The following is a 23,053-nucleotide window of genomic DNA, read 5'->3' on the forward strand; positions in this document are numbered from 1 at the left end:
CACTTAATTGTTATTGTTATTTATGTTCCCAATTAAACTATATGTTTTGCAAGACCCAACTATGCTTTATCTGTCATTAAATTACAATGTCTCACCTGAAGTGGATACTCAATAAATATTTTTTTACCAAATATATTCATGTTGGTGACAGACTTAGGAAGACAGAATAAGATACCTCTATTTGAATATTAATACTCTTTCTTAGGTTTCTGCCAGGTTCTCTTTTCTTTAGAATTTTATGTTCGACTTTTTTCAACAATCCCCTTTCCACTAAACCTGGAAAAGGAAGCTTATAAAAACTACTAAAAGTTCTATAAATTTTCACTGTAGGGTACCTCTCCACTGCGACACAGGAAGAGCTGGTTTGGAAATTGGATGTGAATATGGCTCTGTGCAAATCATCTATTTGCTTTTGGAGGTGTTAGCTCAGTTGGTGAGAGGACAGCACTAATAAGGGTAAGGGTGCAGGTTTTATTAGCTTTACACAGAGAGAAACTGCCCCAGAGTCACAGATTGTACCTCCAAGCTCAGTGAGTTCTCCTGGGTCACAAAGAGAGTGCAGATTACTCAGAACAACCTATTAACAGTTTGGAAAACAAGCAGCTGATGGCAGATCTGGTACATAAAAGATAACACTTTCTTACTTTGCAGAGGGCTAAAAAAAAAAAAAAATTGAACCCATCAAACAAGTGTCAATTTAAGAAGTGTCCCTTTGTCATATATACCCTTTGGACTACAATTCCAAAAACGGGCATATTGTGAAGGAAAATTTAAATCCAAATTCTGAGAATACATCCAGTTCGTTACTGGACTCTGTGCTTGGTAGGAAGAAAAGATGGCCATGTGATATTGATAATAGACTGTCAAATGGCAAAAATCAATCTGAAAATCATTTGTAGTGATCACATTAAGCATTTCCACGGTGATAGATTCTGAAAATATTTGTATATTGAAATAATGGTTTTCTTTGCAAAAATGTGCTTTCCCACACACAAAAGCACATTTTCATTGTATGTGAAGTTCTGTTTTTCTAATAAACATTGATTCATGGCTCACTACCTAAATTAATGCCAGAAAAAGAAAATAATTTAGAAATATTTTAGATACATTCTGTTAAATTCAGCTACGGTAACTTCTTCTTCTTCTCCTTCTTCTTCTTTTTAAGATTTGTTTATTTATTTGAGAGAATGAGTGAGAACTCCCGTACACACATGTGTCAGCAGGGGAAAGGGCAGAGGCAGAGGGAGAGAAGCAGACCCCACCACAAGGGGAGAGCCCTATGTGGCCTTGATTGCATGACCCTGAGATCATGACCTGAGCCCAAGTCCAGAGTTGGGCACTAAACCAATTGAGCCACCCAGTCACCCCAGTTATAGGAATTTCTCCTAAAACATCGTAAACCAGTTGGATGCTCTAAAAGAAACTGTTGAAGAAGCTAACAGTGACATGTAATGGCTATCTGTTAGTCATTCAGCAATAGGAAACTATACCTTCTTTTTTAACTTTTTTTTTTTTTAAGATTTTATTTATTTATTTGACAGACAGAGATCACAAGTAGGCAGAGAGGCAGGCAGAGAGAGAGAGGAAGAAGCAGGCTTCCGGATGAGCAGAGAGCCCAATGCGGGGCTCGATCCCAGGACCCTGGGATCACGACCTGAGCCGAAGGCAGAGGCCTCAACCCACTGAGCCACCCAAGCGCCCAGAAACTCTACTTTTTAAGAGCTCTTCACTTACGGCAATGGTCTAGGGTCATAGATGTTGCCCATCCTGTGGCCAATCCATTTTTATTTTTATCTATTTATTTTTTAAAGATTTTATTTATTTATTTGAAAGAGAGAGAGAGAGAAAGAGAGAGCATGAACAGGGGAGGAGTAGAGGGAGAGGGACAAGCAGACTCTGCTGAGCAGGAAGCTCATTGCAGGGCTTGATCCCATGACCCTGAGATCATGACATGAGCTGAAATCAAGAGTCAGACGCCCAACTGACTGACCCACTCAGGCACACAGTCAGTCATATTTTTTTAATTTCCTTTTTTATCGCCAGTCAATCCATTTTAAAAATGAACATGTTCTCTGGGAAGGTCGATAAAAGGAACCCACTCTTTTTACCTGATTCTCAGGCAGGTGGAGAATCCAGATTCTAGGAGTGGAAGACTTAGACAGGAAAAAACCTTTATACTAAATTCTTCTGCAGAATAGTTCCCAGTTCCCTTTTAGTTAAAGGTGTACTTCTTTCATTCTTATTGCATGTTCTTTTTGGGACAGGTACAACAAACAATCATCACTCTCATCTCAAAATTACAACTAATAAGCATTTAATAAAGCAAATGTCATATTAGAAGCAAGCATTTATAGGGAGGGCACATGATGTACTGAGCACTGGGTATTATATAAGACTGATGAATCACTGAGCTCCACCTCTGAAACCAATAATCCATTATATGTTAACTAATGGAATTTCAAGAAATAAAAAAGCAAACATTTAAAAATAGACAATCTTTAACTAATGTAATATTGTGTGTTAACTATACTAGAAAAAGCCAGCCAGTGTTTGTGTATATAAATAAATAATGATATGATTAAACGTTAATTAATGTGCTATAGAATATGTGTTAAAACTCGATGAACCTATCAAAAACATTCTGCCAGGTACGCTAGGCCTGTTGTCTTGCCATTCTTTCTATTTTTATGCTTTATAAGTAACTTACCCATCCTCACAACAGTGAAATAAAAATATACAGGTACTGAGGTCATACCATACACACACACACACACACACACACACACACATTTCTCACAATTGACTGCTCCTCCTGGCGAGAGAGTTGAGATTTGGATACCTAGGGGCTTAGTAGGAAGAGAGCAGAAGTGCTACTTTTCTTAGGATATTTTAACCATGAGGGAATTACGTTAGCAGACCAGATTCACCAGACTTCAAGCTGTGTCGTAAAACAGAACTCTCTGTATCACTGGTTTATATTGGAGTCTTGAATTGCTGGCTCACCCTCATAGACACTGCATGACTCTCTCAACATTTTAAAATTACATGGGGTACATGGTAAACTGTCTCAGAATGTGGCTCTTTAGTACCTGTTGAAGAAGATTCAGAGACTAGGGTACCTAGTGTTTTCCCAGAAAATGTTACAGTAGACGGTATAGTGAAATAACATTAGCCAACATTGGTTAAAAGCCAGACATCTGGCATACAGAATCTAATTCTAGAAACAGTATGTAGAGGTATGGTTCTGCCTGTTGTAAAGATGAGATTCAGGAACATCAAATACTTTGTCAAGATCACAGAGCTAGCTAAAGACAGACAGGGATTTGAATCTGGGTCCATCCAAATTCAGAACCTGAGCCAGACAGATCTTGGTTTGAAATCTCCTCCATCACTCACTAGCTGTGTGAACTTGGGCAGATTTCTTAACTTTGATGAAGCTAGTCTCCATTTACATATTTTGAAAATGGAGAGAAAGCCTACATTGCACGACTGTCTGGAGGTTTAATATTTGAGACAGGCCATGCTAAAGTGCTGAGCACAGTGTCTTCCGTCTGTGGACCAGTCTTGAATAAGCAGTCTGTCATGGCCCTGAGTTAGTTGCTGTTGGAGACACACTCTCCATAAGACTCTCTCCTCTCACAAAGTGTTGGAGATGCAGTGGGAGAGAGAAGACAGTAAGTTATTATAGGAGGTGTTTAGACGTTTACCCCAAACTGTGGAACAGATAAAAAGGGGACATTCTGTGTGAAGCGCTGTGGGTGTGTGTAAGGTCACACATGTCCGCCCACTCGGGCTTTCCCAGCCACCTTTGGCCACCCTGGACCATTGTCCTGTGAACCTCCTTTGAACCCTGGGACCCTGAAAAGCATCATCAGGCAAGATGATCTCTGGGGGATTTTCAGACATAAAATCCAGGTTTCCATTGTAGGTGCACAAATATCTGTGCTGAAAGGCATGAATATGATAACAACCAGAGCATATAGTTCAGTTCAGACAGAGATTGAGATCACACAGTTGCTTGTTTCATGGAAAAGGGCAGGAGAGGGTCAGTGATGGTATCAGAGGGAAGGTGGCCTTTCACAGGAATGGGCAGGATTTTAAGAGGCTGAGATCACCACTGAAGAGGAAGGAGAGGAATGAAATGCATTTCAATAGAAACGTGTCAGGAGGAAAGACAAACCATGAAAAGAAGGAAAGGGAAAGGAAAAAGTACAAAGCATCTTTGAGGCATGTGAATAAGCTGACTCAACTGGGGCCGTGAGCACAGATGTGCAGGAAGTAGGAGAGATGGGTCTGGAAACCGGGGGCGGTGACACACTGTGTGAAGACATGGGTTGTGGAGCCAGACAGGTGTAGCTGAGAGTTCCTGTTCTGACAATCGGCAGTTGTGTGAGCAGGGGCAATTGACCTAGCCTCTAGGAGCCCCGTGTCCTCTTCGGGAAGATGGAGATATTAGTATTAATAACAGTCGTGATAGGAGTAAATGGACATAGTAACCTTTATTGAGCACCATAGGCCTGGGTCTGAATATTTTAAAGTTCACAACAATCCTCTGAGGTAAATGCAATCACTGCCATATTTTGCAGGTGAGGAGACTGAGGCAAGAGAGGTTAACAAACTTGTCTAGCAAGTCATTTGTCACACAGTTGATAAGATAAGGATTGGAATCCAGGGATTCTGGTTCTGGAATCCCCCTCATTATTAGAAGTTCAGCCATTTACCTCACACAGTATGGGCAAGAATTAAATGAGATTAACACCTATAATAGTCCCAGTGATGGGGTCAGGACATGCTACCCCCAAATTGAATATATTAAGCTAAAGGAGCTCGAGAAAATGGCAGAAGCAGGAAGGTCAGGGTCCCCCCTCTCTCCCTTTTTCTCCTGAAACAGGTCATAAAATCCTCATGGGAGAGGGCCCTCCCTTTGCCCAGAGGGAAGCTGCAACCTTATCTCATAAGGCAAAGAAATGCCAGGAAGAACCTGGCAATTAGGTCTAGCTATTACACTTACTTCATTCTCCTTAAACTATCATATTTGAACACAATGCTGACTCCTCATCAAACATAGCATAAATGTACTCAGGTCTGTTTCCCTGGGTCTTTATTTCCTTATGAGGATTCCCATGTTGTGTGAAACTTATATATTAAATAAATGATGCACTTTTCTCTTGTTAATCTGTTTCTGTCAGTTTAATTTTCAGACCCAGCCAGAGACCCTAAGAGGATGGAGGACTATTCTTCTTCCCCTACACTAGCAAAGTGTCAGGAGTAAGGGTTCAAGTGAATAAATCATAGCATAGAAAAGGAGACAGGGAGTTTGAAGCCAAGGCACAGGAAGGCTCTTGAATGCCATACTTAGGCGTTGTTTTTGACATATTCCAGTTCACAGTTTTTAATTATATATGGAGTTGCAACAAGCTTGTGATGTGATCAGAAACACGATTCAGAAAAATGAACCTTTTAGGACATATTAGCTTAAAACAAGAGAGAATGAGTGTAGAGCAATTAGACATTTTTTGCCACAGTCCTTAAGTAGGCCTGACAAAATGGGGAATGAAGGAGGAAACAGAGTTGTAAAAGCTATTGCAGCCACTGAAGTAAGCACAGCCAAGGAAACATGACTCGAGATTTCCAGGCTGGGTGACAGGGAGCAGCGACTGATGTCATCAACAGAAACAGATCAGAGGGAGAAACTGGACCATGATGGAGAAAATGATGATTCACAGAGTTTGAGGTGATGACAAAAAATTTAGGTGGAGATACACAGAAGGCAATCAGCTTTGCAGGAATTCAGCTCCATATGATAAACATACAACAGTATCTAAACTTTTTTCCTCAGGACATCCTTTTCAATTAAATATCTTGAGCACACACTTGCTTTATATACACATGCATACATAATATATACATATGTGTATATCTGTATATATGTATTACACATCTATCATTTGTTTATATTTATTGACAAATTCTTTGCATATACTATTGCACTTTATAAAAGATGCATGTTGAAAATAATAGAATTCCAATATTTTTCCTATGCCCCCAAACAGAAGGATGTTTTTGAGTACCCTATGACAGGCATATAACTCATTTTAGAGACCACTGCAATATCTTTGACCCCTTTCCAGTGTTGGGAAGGGACTTGAATGCATTTGCATTGAACTAAGTGAACAGATGAACAAAACTACTTCTTCTCCTATGAATGAAAAATTCCCTTTTCAGAGTCTCTTAATGCTCTCAGAAGGAAAAGCAGTAAAGACCTCTTTGCCGTATAAAACTCTCACTTATGTGCACAGAGCTGTGTAGATAGGATGTTCAATGTAGCATTGTTGATAAAAATGAAAATAAGGTCTATCAGGAAGAAGATAATACAAATTATGATAAATCATTTTATGGAATAAAGAATGAAGGTAAACCAACATGTATTGAGCAGGTAAGAATCTGCAAGACATATTAAGTAAAAAAATAAGTTGCAAGAAAGACAAGGTCTTTTTTTAAATTTAATAGTCTCCACAAGTAGACTTGTGGGCCCACTGTGGCCCTGAAACCATGACCCTGAGATCAAGACCTGAGCCAAGTCAAAGGGTCAGACGCCCAACCAGCTGAGCCACCCAGATGCCCCAAGAAAGACAATGTCTTGATGAAGAATACCCCATAACTTATAAAGAATTTTGAATGAGTAATACATTTATTTATATATACATATATTATACATATTTTTGGCATGACATTGAATCCAAGTAAGCCTCTAGATCAACTATCAATTTATAGAAATTACAGAGAACAGTTATATTGGATAACACCAGGAATGCAATCAGTAAAATCCAAATTGGAGTGGGAGGAGGGGATCTGTTTAGGACAAATGATTACATTATTTATTTTACTCAACAAATTACAATAATAAAAAGAGTGAGAGAGAGCTGGAAGGGAGTTATGATTAAAGAGACTTCAAAAATGGAAAAGTGGCAACACTTAAATATTATAATATTTAAGGAATCACCTGAGTGAGTGATAAATTTCACCTTCCATGTTGTTCTTTTCAAAGTAATGTATTCATGTGCTATTTGTGTAGTTAAATATAACATTAAAAGATGAAATATTGAAACATAGAACATAGGGCATGATTTGGCAGAATGGAAGTTCTAGATGTATGTTGAGTGGCAATCCCACTTATGAATGAATAAAGCTGAAGATGGATTTATATTTATAAGGACATGTGTCCAGTGTCACATTATTACATATTTTCAGTTAGGAAACCATAGAAACATAGCTTATTGCAGAACCAGTGAAATGAACTAGCTTGTAAGTTTCCTTTCTCTCCCAATCCTAGCAGTCTTGCTTTTTTTTTCTGTTGGATTCCCAAATAGCTCAGAGAATTTTTTTTTTTTTTTAATTATTTGATATCTTTGGTCTTTGGGTCTAGACCCTAAGATAGTATGACAAAATTGGCATTAGCCCTATACCGGAAAGTTACTAACTATTGAGATGAAAATCTCCTGGCTGATAAATTCAGTTATTCAAACTAATTCCAAAAGATGACAAACTGATGCCTAATAATGAACCTTCAGATCTAAAGGATGATTGAATTCAAGAGTGGGGGAACTTCACCATGACAGAGGAAATAGGTATTGTTTCAATATTCTTTATTCTCCTCATTTGCTTCAGGTCTTCCAAATCACATCTTTATTTGATTGCTTCGCCTAAGTTCACAGAAAATTTTGCTTCCTGAAATACCATTATAAACAAGTTTTTTTTTTTTTTAAAGATGTTATATATTTATTTGACAAGGAGAGATCACAAGTAGGCAGAGGCAGGCAGAGAGAGGGGAGGGGAAGCAGGCTCCCTGCTGAGCAGAGAGCCTGATGCGGGGCTTGATCCCAGGACCCCAGGATCATGACATGAGCGGAAAGCAGAGGCTTTAACCCACTGAGTCACCCAGGTGCCCCATAAACAAGTTTTATTAAGCTTATTGACCAGAGGAGTATTTGATTTGAGAGTAAGAATTTGTTAATCTGTTAGCAAGGCTCTGTCCCAAGCTACATTTACAAACTGTTTTCAACATATTCTTGGTTTGATATTTAGATGCTAACAGAGATGGTAGGAATTGTGCAGTTGGATTTTTTTTTTTTTTTTTCTAATTCTGGTAACTAGTAGAGAACTCTAAACTGAAATGAAAAAGAAAAAAAAAAAAACCCAGTGTGCATCTTCCCTTTTCCACGACCAACAATTTCTAAGCTATTTTGCAAATATAGGACAGCTGCTTTATTGAGCTAAAAAAACACTACAAAATGTAATGATAGCACTTTGGACTCTATTCTGATCTCCCTTAAACTCCACACAGCTTGGATTTTTCTGTAATTTTAATGAAAATGTGGCATGGCACATCTCTCTCATTTAAATTATGCACTGTCAGTATTTTCCTTCTTTGCCACTGAAGCACTTCTTGGGAAACATGCCAGGTACAAGAAGGGAGGGTGAGCGCCGAAAATAGCAAATGGAGTGGGGGTGGGGAAGGGAACTGGACTAAACAAACACACTCTCCATACAGCCATATTTTTAAAGACTTGCAAATCACTGGGAAATGGGGTACAGAAGTTCAAGTAGGATTAAGATAGCTTTAGCAAGCCTAAAGGGGGCTAAACACAGGTCAAAGTAGGGCTTCAAGTCAAACCTTGAAAACCCTGTTGATTTGTTAAAAACTAACACAAGATCTCATTCATTTTAATGTAATATCAGAGTATATCTTATTACTACTTAGCGACAAAGGGCTCCATAAAAGTCAATAGTGTTTCCTCATACCAGTGACAATTTCTCAATTAAGAAAACCTTCTCCCTTCACCTGTCATGCTCCTCTTTTGTTTTCCATGCAAGAATCGGTCATTCCCTTATTTAACCAGTATTTGTTGAGTGAAGAGCTTGAGTGAAGAACAAGACAGAGAGGGTCTCAGGACGCTATCCTCAATGTTCCAAGTTCATCTGGTGTAGAATTCGCATAAACATAGAAATAATTCCTTTGGGGTAGAGGTGGTTAAAAAGAAGAAGAAGAGGCACCATATTTATATCAGTGAGAAATTGGTACCATTTTGTAAATCACTTCTCACATTTAACTCATGTTAACCCAGCATGATAAATTTGTTATTAGCCTGTTTTACAGATTAGGAAGGCGTTTTAGAGAAGTTAAGGAAATTGGTGATTATCATTCCTTAGTAGCAGAGCTACAACTGAAATCTGGGTCTTCTGACTGGGAGTTAGTGTTTTTCTCACAACGGTGCAGGGGTTGAGAACATGGGCTCTGGGATCTGAACATTTGGATTTGACTCAGGTCTGCTTCTTATCATGACCTTGAGCAAGTTACTTAATGGTTCTAAACTTGTTTTTTTCTAAAATGGAGATGTTGATAGAATACCCCTTAGAGGGTTGTAGGCAAGAGTAATAAAAGATTTGTGCTAAGTACAAAATCCATTTTCAGAAAGGGTTAACTAGGATAGATCAATCCATCCTTCCACCAGGATCAGAAATACCAGTTAACTTTCTTACAGAACTCTTTAAAAACACAGAAAGTTCAGGTGAGTGGAATTCTTAAAAGAAATGAGATGTTCTAGGAAAAGAGAAATGGAAATTCACCACTTAGTGCATCTTCCTGGTCAGAACAAGTACTGGGACTAGTAGGGGTGTTCAAGGAAATCTGGGATCTCAGCACAAAAATACCTTTTTACCCTTTGAGAGATTCCTTTAGGATAAATCAACAGATGTTTTAACATGCAGATCTTTGAGAGTAGGAGGAGCAAAGGGATAGTGTTGGTGAATGATCGGCCTGTTATAAACTATTTTAATCAAATAATATCTTATTTGAGATCTCCTACACAACAAGGAGAAGGAAGAGTGTTTTTGTGCATTTTGGGTAGGGTAGATCTAGAAGAGATAGAACTGAATAGGAGGTAGAATGCTTCTGGCCAGGATGGTGGAAGCCTGAGGGCCCCAGGTGCTTGGTGATAGGAGGTGGGGCATTCCAAAGGAGGGAAGAAGAATCTGGAAAATGTGGGAGAGCTCAAAATAAACTTCCTTTGTTTTGCAATTGAGGTTGGGATTGTTAACCCCTTGGTCAGTAACAATCATCTCCTGTCTTCCCTTTGGCACCGCTGCCATGGTGCTGATGCCTGAGCTGGGATACTTGGTCAGAGCAAACCCTCCAGGATAGCCCAACACCCTGGTCCCAAGTGTCCAAGAACTCCAAGGACTGTGCGGGCAGACACTTGTCCAGTAGGACAGTCAGAATCCCGGGGAATGCAGAACTGATTTTCTCCCTGAAACCTGCTTGCATTCATTATTTAAATTATACTTTTACACATCTTCTCTGAAATATGTCAAGCTAGGAAACCCAGGAATACCCCCTCCCCACTACTACTAAAAGCTTTAGTTAGAATGAAACTGGAGGCTTATGGAAATGTCACTAAGTAACATATATCCTTAGAGCTGTGGGAAGCACCCCCCCCACCCCCCCCAACTACCCCACCCCCCCACCCCCGCTAACCCATCATTCAAGGAGGATCGGAAATGAGGTTCTCTTTAGAGCTTTTTTTTTTTTTTTAAAGATTTTATTTATTTACTTGAGAGAGAGACAGTGAGAGAGAGCATGAGCGAGGAGAAGGTCAGAGAGAGAAGCAGACTCCCCATGGAGCTGGGAGTCCGATGCGGGACTCCATCCCGGGACTCCAGGATCATGACCTGAGCCGAAGGCAGTCGTCCAACCAACTGAGCCACCCAGGCGTCCCTCTCTTTAGAGCTTATTAACCCTTCATTCCCCTCTTCCCATCTACTGCAATCCTTCCCGATGACATTACATTTTAACTGCAATTAACAATAGCATTTATGTGTGATCTTGTGCCCAGTCTTTTGGGAGAAGGAAGATGTGTTTTTCTTTTGTTTTGCCTCAGCAAACAGAAATGATTTATAAAGTGTTAGGTTTTCCAACATCAGTGGTGCGAAGCCACAGCTAAGAGGGAGGCAGGTGGCTGAAAATAGCACTGTGGGGTGGAGATCCCTAAACTGAGCCCAGAGTTCTGGGTTTGAATCCCACCAGCTGTGTCTCCTATCTGGACTTCAGCTACCTGATCTAGAAAATGAAGGCGTGGGATTCGGTTGGTCTGCAGTTCTAATCCTCTGAGTTGGCACAACCCAGTCATCCTTGCTATCAAGGTGGTTTCCAGTTCAGCTTTAAATTAGCGGCGCAGCCCCTTGATTCTTATCTCACTGCGGGTTCTGGCATATAACAAGCATTTGCTCTGAAATCCCTCTCTTTCAGCCTCTATTTAGAAGCCGAAATCCCCACCTGCTAGCTTCCTGACTGCTCTTATCATTCCCCACGTTTAGTGTGCTCTGCATTTTGCCACCCAGTGACCCACATCTAAATCGGTGGAGGTGGCATGACAAAAGGCAGAAAGTGAAGTCAGAGCCGAACTGTAGATCAGTGGCTGCAATTTCACCCCAGAGCAGGGCTGTGCTTCTGCAAGGACTAAGATTTATTGGTTTCAACACACGAAGATGTAAAATGTGCTGTTATCGCATCTCCCCAGAATGTGTACTGGCACCAGCCTGGGGAAATTGTGTGGAAGAGCAACTTCCTCGTTGCTCTGTCAGGCCTACCATCCATTTCGTGAGTCCAAATTCCAGTACCTTACCTATCGATAGATGCTGTTTTGTTGGGAGTGAACCTTGAAACTTACACGCTGTGAGGGATATTGATACGACTAATGTTATAACTTAGATACTTGCCTATTTAAATAAAGTGAAATCTCATGGCATTCAGAGTTCTGCATTTAAACACATTAAATTTTCCTTTATGTATTCACTTAAAATGCAGTTATTCAACCTATGAGGTGTGATACACTGTAAAATGATGAAGGCAAAGTCCGTGCAGGGTAGAATCTAGATTTTAGACTCAAAGATTTTATGTAAATTTTGTTGTTGGTGCTAAGTTTACCTTAAATGTGATATTCAATCTCCCTGAGCTTCCACATTCTCTTGCGAACAATAATATTTACCTCATAGGATCTTTGTGAATATAAATATGACTCTCAGGTATGTGTAGGTATTCAAAAATATTGTTTTATTTGTTTATTTATTTAATAATAATTGCAGCCCCTATCTACAGTTGATAAAAGTACTTTTGCATATTGCAATCTCTTATCACCTTGTGAAGCTGTTAAGGCATTTTACCTTCATTTAAGAGAAATTTGAGGTTCAGAGTGATTGGAGTCAGACATTTCTTCAAACTGAATCCTTGACCCAAAGGCAGTCCTCAGAGGTAGCATATTTGCTAACAATAGATTCAGAAAAGCTTTATTTATTTTTAAGGTTTTATTTATTTATTAAAATATTTTATTTTTAAGCAATCTTTGCACCCAGAGTGGGGCTTGAACTCACAACCCTGAGATCAAGAGTTGCATGTTCTACTGTCTGAGCCAGCCAGGCACAGATAATAAAGCCCTGGAAGAGCTTTATTAATAAATCCAGGAATGGACTTGCTGAGTGGTTGAAATGTTTGTCTTCTCTTATAAACTTGGAGAAAATATTTCTGATCTATAAATATACAACCACACCTCAACAGGGTTCCTGTTAATATAAATGAATTTTGTTGCAGAATTCTAGCATCTCATCTTTCCTCAATAGTCATACCATGTTGCCTTTTAGAAAAGAGTTTAGTGCATTTGCTACTTGAAAAATTCTCTGATACTGAGATGATTTGAATAGCAGTTGGCATAAACAAGTGTTTTCTAACCAGAACATCATGATTTTCCACACATCAATAAGTCACTCTTAGTGGATCTTGTCTAAGACCTTTAATAGTGTGACTTCCGGAGCTATGAAAAACCCCTCATCCAAGAAATAATTCTCCTCTTATATAATTTTGTTTTGTTTTGTTTTAATTATTTATTTATTTGCTAGAGATAGAGATCACAAGTAGGCAGAGAGGCAAGCAAAAGGCGGGGGGGAGCAGGCTCCCTGCTGAGCAGAGAGCCTGATGCGGGGTTTGATTCCAGGACCTGAACCGAAGGCAGAGGCTTAACCTACTGAGCCACGCAGGCGCCCCTCCTCTTACATAATTTTTAAAATCAGTCCACAGTCTTTTATTTTGCAATTAGATATGAAGTTTGGAATGCAAATATCTATAAGAATAGAAGCTAATTGATTTACATTTGTAAGAAGGCAAGTGATATCAGATTCTTTCCTGAGAAAAAAATTGCTAAAAGAGAACTAACCAAACTTCTTCAGGGGAGTTGGGAGGGATAGAGACCAGAAACTGTGATGGGAAAGTCTAATACAGAAAAGAATGATTGAAATCAAGGATGAGATAACATTTTTACCTCTTAGTTTGACTTATTTGATAACATCAGATACTCGTTAGGATGTGGGGTTCTTTCAGACTTTGCTAGTGAGAAGAGTGAATTGGTTCAGTGACTTCTGAGGATGAATTGACAGTATATTAAAAATGAATTTCATCTTAATATCTAACCAAAGGAACATTATACATATGACCAAAGACACACATGCTAAGATGTCCAATATATCGTTTATTTTTTTTTATTATTTATTTATAGAGAGCACAAATGGGGGAAAGGGGTGAAGGGAGAAGCAAACCCTCTGCTGAGCAGGAAGCCCAGTGTGGGGCTCAGTCCCAGGATGGCAGATGCCCAACTGACTGAGCCACCCAGTCATCCCTGCAGCATTTTTTATTATAGGAAAAGAGAAAAGGAACAGTCTAACTGTCCAGCAAAGGAAGATAATTTCACGGGATAGAATACATTCATATTATGACATACTAAGTAGTAGTTGTAGAGAATAAAGACAATCAATATATACTCATATGGAAAGAGAGTTAATGCACACTGTGAAATTTTTAAAAATGGTGTCTCTCCCTTAAATCCTACTATATCTATATATCTATATCTATCTATATCTATATCTATATCTATATCTATATATCTGTAAGTATATGGAAATGCACAGAAATATACTAGAAGACGTAGTACTTAAAATAGATAAAAGTGATGACTCTAGGTCTAAGATTGGGGAGTAGTAGTTGAAGGATATTTTAGAACTGTAATGTTTGATTTTTCTATTAGAATGTACTCACATATGAAAAAGAAGGAATGCACTGTACATGTATTAACACCTAATTGATAGGCACTCTGAAAAATCAAAAGTGAATCATTGAATGTGAAAGCTACAAGGGGCTCAAAAGGTTTTAAGCACAAGCTACCCCTTTCTTCTTAAGTATGAAGAATTTGCTGAAGGTCACATTGCTTATTAGTGCTTCAAATGGAGTGCTATCTTGGATCTCCTGACTTTGGTTCTAGCACCTCTTCTACAACCTGGGGCTCACTCTTAGGATGCCAAAATCCCCTGCTGTGCAAATGCAAGATGCTATTACTCTTATGGATATAAGGTGAGGGGTTAGGGCAGGGACAACTTGTGAGAAAGGGTGACTTCAAGGACAAAAGCTGACAACCTGATTCACACACTTTCAGATGGGTTAGAAGAGTCTATTTTATACCTTACTTTTAAATTTTCAACTATAAGAGCAGGAACTACTGAGAAGTGTGGGAGATTAAGGCAAAGAATGGCTCTTAGATGTCTTCTTTGTGGCTTTTCCACTTTAATAATACCAGCCTAAGCTCTGATAGCAACAAAATGAAAATGGCTTTTGCAAAGAAAATTTATTAAATTTTGTTTAATTAAAGAGCTAAAAGACATTCAATGGTAATGTAGTAGAAAGTGCATTCCAGATAAAGAAATCTGGGTTATATCCCAGTTTGCCCCTTAAAAGTTGCATGAAAAATCTGAATATAGTATAGGAAGAATGACATTTTCTTATCCAGGTTGCTGGTAAAAATAAATATGATAAAATGTTTGACAATAGCTGCCACATTGATAAAAGTGCACAATAAATTCTTGTTGAATTGAACTCTATTATGCTATTCCTCAGTACTCTTGTGTGAGAACTTCTGCAAATTAAAAACAAAGAGAAAGATGAGATACAGAGAGAGGATAACAGAGATGCTGTAGCACACTTTAGAGAACGGAGACGAAGAATCATAGAATGTTGGAACTTATAGAAATTTAGAAACATTTTTAGTGATTCCAACAGCCTCCTTCTACAAATAAGAAAATGGGGAGCCTGAGAGGTTCAATGACTTGCTTAAAGTCACTCAGTTGGAGATAGGGAGGTCTCAATGGTTTCATTCAGTTGCTTTATTTTTCAGGAAGTTTAGTGATGGGTTCTTTGGAAAGTAAGAATGTAGACATCCTATTTGCTTCCCAAAAGGATGCCAGAAAATAATCTACTGTGAAACTGTGTATAAATGGCTGCTCGGGGAGGGAGAGGATTATATGGTGTACCCCAACAATGTGCTATCAACTCCTTAACTGTTTGTTAGCTCATCAAATTGACCTACAGCTCTTACTACCAATAGGGACAGGGATATATCTATCTCAAGGTCTCCTGGTTAAAAATATGAGTGGAAGAAGAAAAGTTAAAGACTTGGGCTGATTCAGTGATGCCACCTAGCTTATTCTACCACCAGAAAACTGCTCTTTGTATTAAAAAAAAAAAAAAATCCCAATAATTTTTCTCAATAGGGTTGCCATATGTTCAGTAACTAGAATTTTACAGTCCTGTATTTTAGCTTTTTTCTGGTAAAATGAAAAAAACAATACAGAGCATGTGAAGTTTTAAAAAATGATTTAGACTATTTAAAAATTTGAATTAAAAACCTGTATATGATAATAACTTTGGTATGTGGATAAATGTGGTACCTTTCATAAAGTGTTTCCTTAGGTCAACAAACAGCATTCACTAGTGTTGCTGAGTGTTGCTCTACCATTCAAGGTCCTTCTAGCAGGACTAATAATCAAGTTGATGTGTGACAGACTAACAGGAGAAAATCAAGTTTAATGGAATCCACACATACAGGGAAATTGCAAAGACACTGTGATAACATGACGCTTAAATGAGCTAAGGAGAGGAGTAGAGATCTGAACATACGAAAGGAAGAAAGACCATTAGTGGAAAGAAGAGAGGAGATGTTTGGAAACACAGGTTGCCCTATTATGTGGATAAATTTATTTAGTAAAGAGAAATTTCTGTTAATAGCTCCTTTTAAAAATATAGGTAGGTAGTTGAAGGGGAGGTAAAGAACTTCTCCTGAATCTGCTAAGTTTTGATTTCTTTTAACTCAAAATAATATTCATGCCAAAGTGGCCCATCTTGGGGTGCACTGCCCTTGTGCCCTATACTAGTTATGCTGTATGTTTAATTTTAAGTTAATATTTTCTTAATTACTTTAGAAATCTTAATGATTTCACTCTTACATGCTTCCATGGGGGAAAAAATTTAATTTTCAATATACAAACCCTATGTGGACTGATTATATAAAATAAATTCAAACTGAAATTTTGACTTTTCTTCAAAATTCTATGAAATTGTTGAAAATAATTATTCTTAGGAGGAACATAGCATAAGCAAATATTTTACAAACAGCAAATAAAAATACCAGCTGAAATAAGCAATAGTTTTTAAATATTTAATTTTTTATTCACCACCTCCCCTTTGCCAAGTCCCTTATTTTTCGGGGACATCTGGCAATCCTATTCTTTAGCTTCTGTAGATGCTCTTTCTAGGTCTTTTTCAACTGCGTTAAATAAGAAAAAGGGCCCTTGGAACCAGACCAACATGGTTTCAAATTCTTTCCCCACTACTTTCTAGCTGGGTCAAATTATTTTACTTCCCAATTTTCTCTTCAGAAATTTAAAATTGTATTTCTACCTTGAAGGTTTTTTTTTTTTTCCTTAGGATTAAAGGAAAATGACATAGTCACTCATTTACCTTATAGGTATACAAATTCCTTTGAAAAGCATTTAGCATGGTACCTGACTAGGAAATGTGCTCAGGATTTGAAATACCATCTTTTTCCTTGTGAGTCAGCACAGTATTTCCCAACCTCATTTTGAAAAGCTCTAAAAAGGATTTCAGAGTCAAGTAAGTTTGGGTGAAGACCACATACTTGGTCCCTCTCTTTGGGATAAGAAAATGTACATTAGTATAGTAAAGGTTCCAAGGAGACTTAATGTGTTGTTTTCCAATCTTTTTTTGAGCACAGATTTTCTTTAATCTCTAGAGAATGTAAGTTAATGGTTCTGAGGAACTCAGTTTGGGGAAAACTGGGCCAGAAAATGGGGAAGTATGGGTAATGGCTTTAAGGCTCCTAAGAACAGGGAAAAGCTTAGAGAAAAAAAATAGGGATAGCTTGTGTCACAGTCCTTTCCCATTAGAGTTTACTTTCTTTTTCCAATTAGATTATGGGTCCCTTAGAGGAAGGTTTTCAGACTTTTCCATCTAAGTACCCCTAAAGCAAGGGACATTGAACACTCATTTTTTTCATGAAAGCCCATGAGAATCTCCCATGTTACTTCATAAGGTATCTGTTTTTTTAAATAAAAAAATAAAAATTTTAATTATTGAAAAGTAAATGATTTAGTGCTTTCCTGCACATATACATACATGTACTTTTTTCTGATTTAATTCATATTCCTGGATGATGTGTCATATTTCATGCTTATTGGGTATATAAACACAGAATCCCTGTACAATATGAAGCAGTCTTGGGAGAAGTCCATGTACTCCAGGGTGAGAAGGAAGGCCTTAAGTCAGCCAGTCAGACTGCTTTCTCTAGTCTGGGAACTGTTTTTGGAGCTGAGCAAGAAGGCAGAAAGAGTTTGTGCCTTTAAGGAATTCTTACAGCTTTGTGTGTCATGGATGCATGGGGTGGAGTGAGTCGTGTGCTGACTTGAGGAGGGGAGACGTGAGACTGCCAATAAACTCACAAAATGATAAATAAGATAACTTTTACTTTTTAATGTTATGAAGAAGATATGACAGTGATGGAGTGACTGGTAGAAGTTAATTTGAGCTAAACAGTCAGGGAAGCTCTTTGAGGATGAAGCATTCAGGTTGGAGCCCGCTGATAAGGATGCCACGCAAAGGTTTGAGGGAAGAGATTTTTAAGTTGAAGGCAGAACAACTTCCAAAAGCCAGAGGATGGAAGTGGCTTGATTTGTGTTTTAGCTTGAGTTTCTCGCAGTGGACCCTGAGATAAGGACAGGGTACAAGTTTATTTGGGAGGTCACCCCAGGAAGCCCCAAAGAGGAAACGGAGAATATAGGCAAAGAGAGAGAAAACCCAATAGGGGCTGTGTTAGCCGAGGTTCATTGTTATGCATAATGGGGGCTTATCTCCTCCGGGGTGGAGCCCTTTAGAGAAATCATTTGGGACTCACCCCACAGTCATCCTAACCAGAGGGCTGGGAGGCTGGGCGGTGTATGTGCCTTCTCCCATTTCCTACTGACTGAGTATTAACCTCAGGGTGTTCATTCTCTTGCATTTTTAGGTTGTACCTGAGGAGGTCAAGCAAATTCCTAAAGAACTAGAGAAAGTCCTCAGGCAAATAAAAGGAAACATGGTTGCCAAAGATAGGAGACTGTCAGTGTGCTGAGAACTTTTCAGCTGCGGGGAGGAATGAGGCAGGCCACTAACAACGCCTGTCGTTCACCGAGTATGAGTCAAGGCTCACTTGGTCATAGCATAGTGGGAGAATATGAAGGGAAATGAGTTCAGAGAGGTAAGCCGATGTCAGATACGTCTAAAATTTGCCAGTTTTAAGTCTATGTGCAAGCAGTAGTATTGGAGATCTGAAGTGGGGAAATGGTCTGATAAGATCAAGCTTTAAGAGCGATAGCTGCAGGGGGGGGGGTGTTTGTTTGTTTGTTTGTTTTTGTGGACAATGGCCTATAAGGAAGCAAGGCAAGAGGCTGGAAGATGGATTAGGAAGCCATTGCAGTAGTTCAGGCAAGGATCATAGTCTGTTAGGTTCAGTGGTAGATTATTAGTCTTCCTTTTATTCATTCTATAAACAGTATTTGACATAATCAATCACTTCCTTTTGAAATACTCTCTTGCCTTAGCTTCTGGAACACCATTTTCTCTGGGTTCTTCCACCACTTCTTTGGGACTCTTCCCTAGTCTCCTTTCTTGGAGTGTTTCAGGACTCAATTCGGGGACATTTTTCTGTATCTTTATATACTCCCTGGGTGATCTCGGGCAGTTTTCCAGCTTTAAATACTGGAACGTCTTTAAGCTGGCTCCCATAAGTCTTTCAAAAATATATCTCTAGACCAGACCTCTGTCTTGAACTCCAGAGTCGTTTATGTCACTACCAGCTTCATTGCCATTTGGGGGTCTGACTGACCCCTCAAACCTAACATGTTAAAAACAGAACCCTTGGGGGAGGAGTCAAGATGGCGGAGAAGTAGCAGGCTGAGACTGCTTCAGCTAGCCGGAGATCAGCTAGATAGCTTATCTAAAGATTGCAAACACCTGAAAATCCATCGGCAGATCGAACAGAAGAAGAACAGCAATTCTGGAAACAGAAAAACAACCACTTTCTGAAAGGTAGGACCAGCGGAGAAGTGAATCCAAAGCGACGGGAAGATAGACCCCGGGGGGAGGGGCCGGCTCCCGGCAAGCGGCGGAGCAACGGTGCACAAAATCAGGACTTTTAAAAGTCTGTTCCGCTGAGGGACATCGCTCCAGAGGCTAAACCGGGGCGAAGCCCACGCGGGTTCAGCGTGGCCTCAGGTCCCGCAGGGTCACAAAAGGAGCAGGGGTGTCTGAGTGTCGCAGACCTTGCGGGTATTGGAACGGGAAAGCCGGCTACAGAGACAGAGCCGACAGTAAGCTCACAGCTCGGTGTTACCTTGAACTGGTCGCAGGCTCGGAGAGCTCGGAGCGCGGCCGGAGGTCAGGCAGTTGGGAGTAACTGGGCGCTGTTCTCTGAGGGCGCACTGAGGAGTGCGGCCCTGGGCTCTCGGCTCCTCCGGGCCGGAGACCAGGAGGCCGCCATTTGTATTCCCGTCCTCCAGAACTCTACGGAAAGCGCTCAGGGAACAAAAGCTCCTGAAAGCAAACCCGAGCGGATTACTCACCCCGGCCCCGGGTAAGGGCGGTGTAATTCCGACTGGGGCAAAGACACTTGAGAATCACTACAACAGGCCCCTCCCCCAGAAGATCAACAAGAAATCCAGCCGAGACCAAGTTCACCTACCAAGGAGTGCGGTTTCAATACCAAGGAGAGCAGCAGAATTCGGAGGAGGAGAAAGCCAAGCACGGAACTCATGGCTTTTTCTCTGTGATTTTTTTTTAGTCTTGCAGTTAATTTAATTTTTTTCTTTTTCATTTTTTTTTTTTTTTTCTCTCGCCTTCGGGTAAAATTTTTTTTTTTTTTAACTGTTACCTTTTTCTTTTTTAACGATTTTTTACTAGTTTATCTAATATATATATTTTTTCTTTTTTACATTTTTCTTAGGTGTTTTCCTTTTTTTTTTTTAATTCTTTTCTTTTCTTTTTTCTTTTTTTTTTTGAACCTCTTTTTATCCCCTTTCTCCCCCCTCACGATTTTGGATCTCTTCTAATTTGGTTAAAGCATTTTTTCCTGGGGTTGTTGCCACCCTTTTAGTATTTTACTTGCCCCTTCATATACTCTTATCTGGACAAAATGACAAGACGGAAAAATTCAACACAAAAAAAAGAACAAGAGGCAGTACCGAAGGCTAGGGACCTAATCAATACAGACATTGGTAATATGTCAGATCTAGAGTTCAGAATGACAATTCTCAAGGTTCTAGCCGGGCTCGAAAAAGGCATGGAAGATATTAGAGAAACCCTCTCGAGAGATATAAAAGCCCTTTCTGGAGAAATAAAAGAACTAAAATCTAACCAAGTTGAAATTAAAAAAGCTATTAATGAAGTGCAATCAAAAATGGAGGCTCTCACTGCTAGGATAAATGAGGCAGAAGAAAGAATTAGTGATATAGAAGACCAAATGACAGAGAATAAAGAAGCTGAGCAAAAGAGGGACAAACAGCTACTGGACCACGAGGGGAGAATTCGAGAGATAAGTGACACCATAAGACGAAACAACATTAGAATAATTGGGATTCCAGAAGAAGAAGAAAGAGAGAGGGGAGCAGAAGGTATACTGGAGAGAATTATTGGGGAGAATTTCCCCAATATGGCAAAGGGAACGAGCATCAAAATTCAGGAGGTTCAGAGAACCCCCCTCAAAATCAATAGGAATAGGCCCACACCCCGTCACCTAATAGTAAAATTTACAAGTCTCAGTGACAAAGAGAAAATCCTGAAAGCAGCCCGGGAAAAGAAGTCTGTAACATACAATGGTAAAAATATTAGATTGGCAGCTGACTTATCCACAGAGACCTGGCAGGCCAGAAAGAGCTGGCATGATATTTTCAGGGCACTAAACGAGAAAAACATGCAGCCAAGAATACTATATCCAGCTAGGCTATCATTGAAAATAGAAGGAGAGATTAAAAGCTTCCAGGACAAACAAAAACTGAAAGAATTTGCAAATACCAAACCAGCTCTACAGGAAATATTGAAAGGGGTCCTCTAAGCAAAGAGAGAGCCTACAAGTGGTAGATCAGAAAGGAACAGAGACCATATACAGTAACAGTCAACTTACAGGCAATACAATGGCACTAAATTCATATCTCTCAATAGTTACCCTGAATGTTAATGGGCTAAATGCCCCTGTCAAAAGACACAGGGTATCAGAATGGATAAAAAAACAAAACCCATCTATATGTTGCCTCCAAGAAACTCATTTTAAGCCCGAAGACACCTCCAGATTTAAAGTGAGGGGGTGGAAAAGAATTTACCATGCTAATGGACATCAGAAGAAAGCAGGAGTGGCAATCCTTATATCAGATCAATTAGATTTTAAGCCAAAGACTATAATAAGAGATGAGGATGGACACTATATCATACTCAAAGGGTCTGTCCAACAAGAAGATTTAACAATTTTAAATATCTATGCCCCCAACGTGGGAGCAGCCAACTATATAAACCAATTAATAACAAAATCAAAGAAACACATCAACAATAATACAATAATAGTAGGGGACTTTAACACTCCCCTCACTGAAATGGACAGATCATCCAAGCAAAAGATCAGCAAGGAAATAAAGGCCTTAAATGACACACTGGACCAGATGGACATCACAGATATATTCAGAATATTTCATCCCAAAGCAACAGAATACACATTCTTCTCTAGTGCACATGGAACATTCTCCAGAATAGATCACATCCTCGGTCCTAAATCAGGACTCAACCGGTATCAAAAGATTGGGATCATTCCCTGCATATTTTCAGACCACAATGCTCTAAAGCTAGAACTCAACCACAAAAGGAAGTTTGGAAAGAACCCAAATACATGGAGACTAAACAGCATCCTTCTAAAGAATGAATGGGTCAACCGGGAAATTAAAGAAGAATTGAAAAAAATCATGGAAACAAATGATAATGAAAATACAACGGTTCAAAATCTGTGGGACACAACAAAGGCAGTCCTGAGAGGAAAATATATAGCGGTACAAGCCTTTCTCAAGAAACAAGAAAGGTCTCAGGTACACAACCTAACCCTACACTTAAAGGAGCTAGAGAAAGAACAAGAAAGAAACCCTACGCCCAGCAGGAGAAGAGAAATCATAAAGATCAGAGCAGAAATCAATGAAATAGAAACCAAAAAAACAATAGAACAAATCAACGAAACTAGGAGCTGGTTCTTTGAAAGAATTAATAAAATTGATAAACCCCTGGCCCGACTTATCAAAAAGAAAAGAGAAAGGACCCAAATAAATAAAATCATGAATGAAAGAGGAGAGATCACAACTAACACCAAAGAAATACAAACTATTATAAGAACATACTATGAGCAACTCTACGCCAATAAATTTGACAATCTGGAAGAAATGGATGCATTCCTAGAAACATATAAACTACCACAACTGAACCAGGAAGAAATAGAAAGCCTGAACAGACCCATAACCAGTAAAGAGATTGAAACAGTCATTAAAAATCTCCAAACAAACAAAAGCCCAGGGCCAGACGGCTTCCCGGGGGAATTCTACCAAA

The 23,053-nt window shown here is 39.3% G+C and overlaps 1 protein-coding gene and 1 long non-coding RNA gene across 13 annotated transcripts in view; one reads left to right on the forward strand and one right to left on the reverse strand.

Moving 5' to 3' along the window:
• Positions 1 to 900, forward strand: part of LOC116600724 — a 72,610-nt gene extending 71,710 nt beyond the window's left edge. For both annotated transcript variants that reach the window (XR_004289777.1, XR_004289776.1), the window contains exon 3: positions 331 to 900. This is a non-coding gene — a long non-coding RNA (uncharacterized LOC116600724). The remainder of the gene's footprint in view (positions 1 to 330) is intronic.
• ADGRL2 (adhesion G protein-coupled receptor L2) overlaps positions 1 to 23,053 on the reverse strand; it is a 508,892-nt gene that overhangs the window by 314,749 nt on the left and 171,090 nt on the right. The gene's annotated exons all lie outside the window — the stretch shown is intronic.

Source organism: Mustela erminea, chromosome 10 (assembly GCF_009829155.1).
Source record: "Mustela erminea isolate mMusErm1 chromosome 10, mMusErm1.Pri, whole genome shotgun sequence".
NCBI classification, from domain to species: Eukaryota; Metazoa; Chordata; class Mammalia; order Carnivora; family Mustelidae; genus Mustela; species Mustela erminea.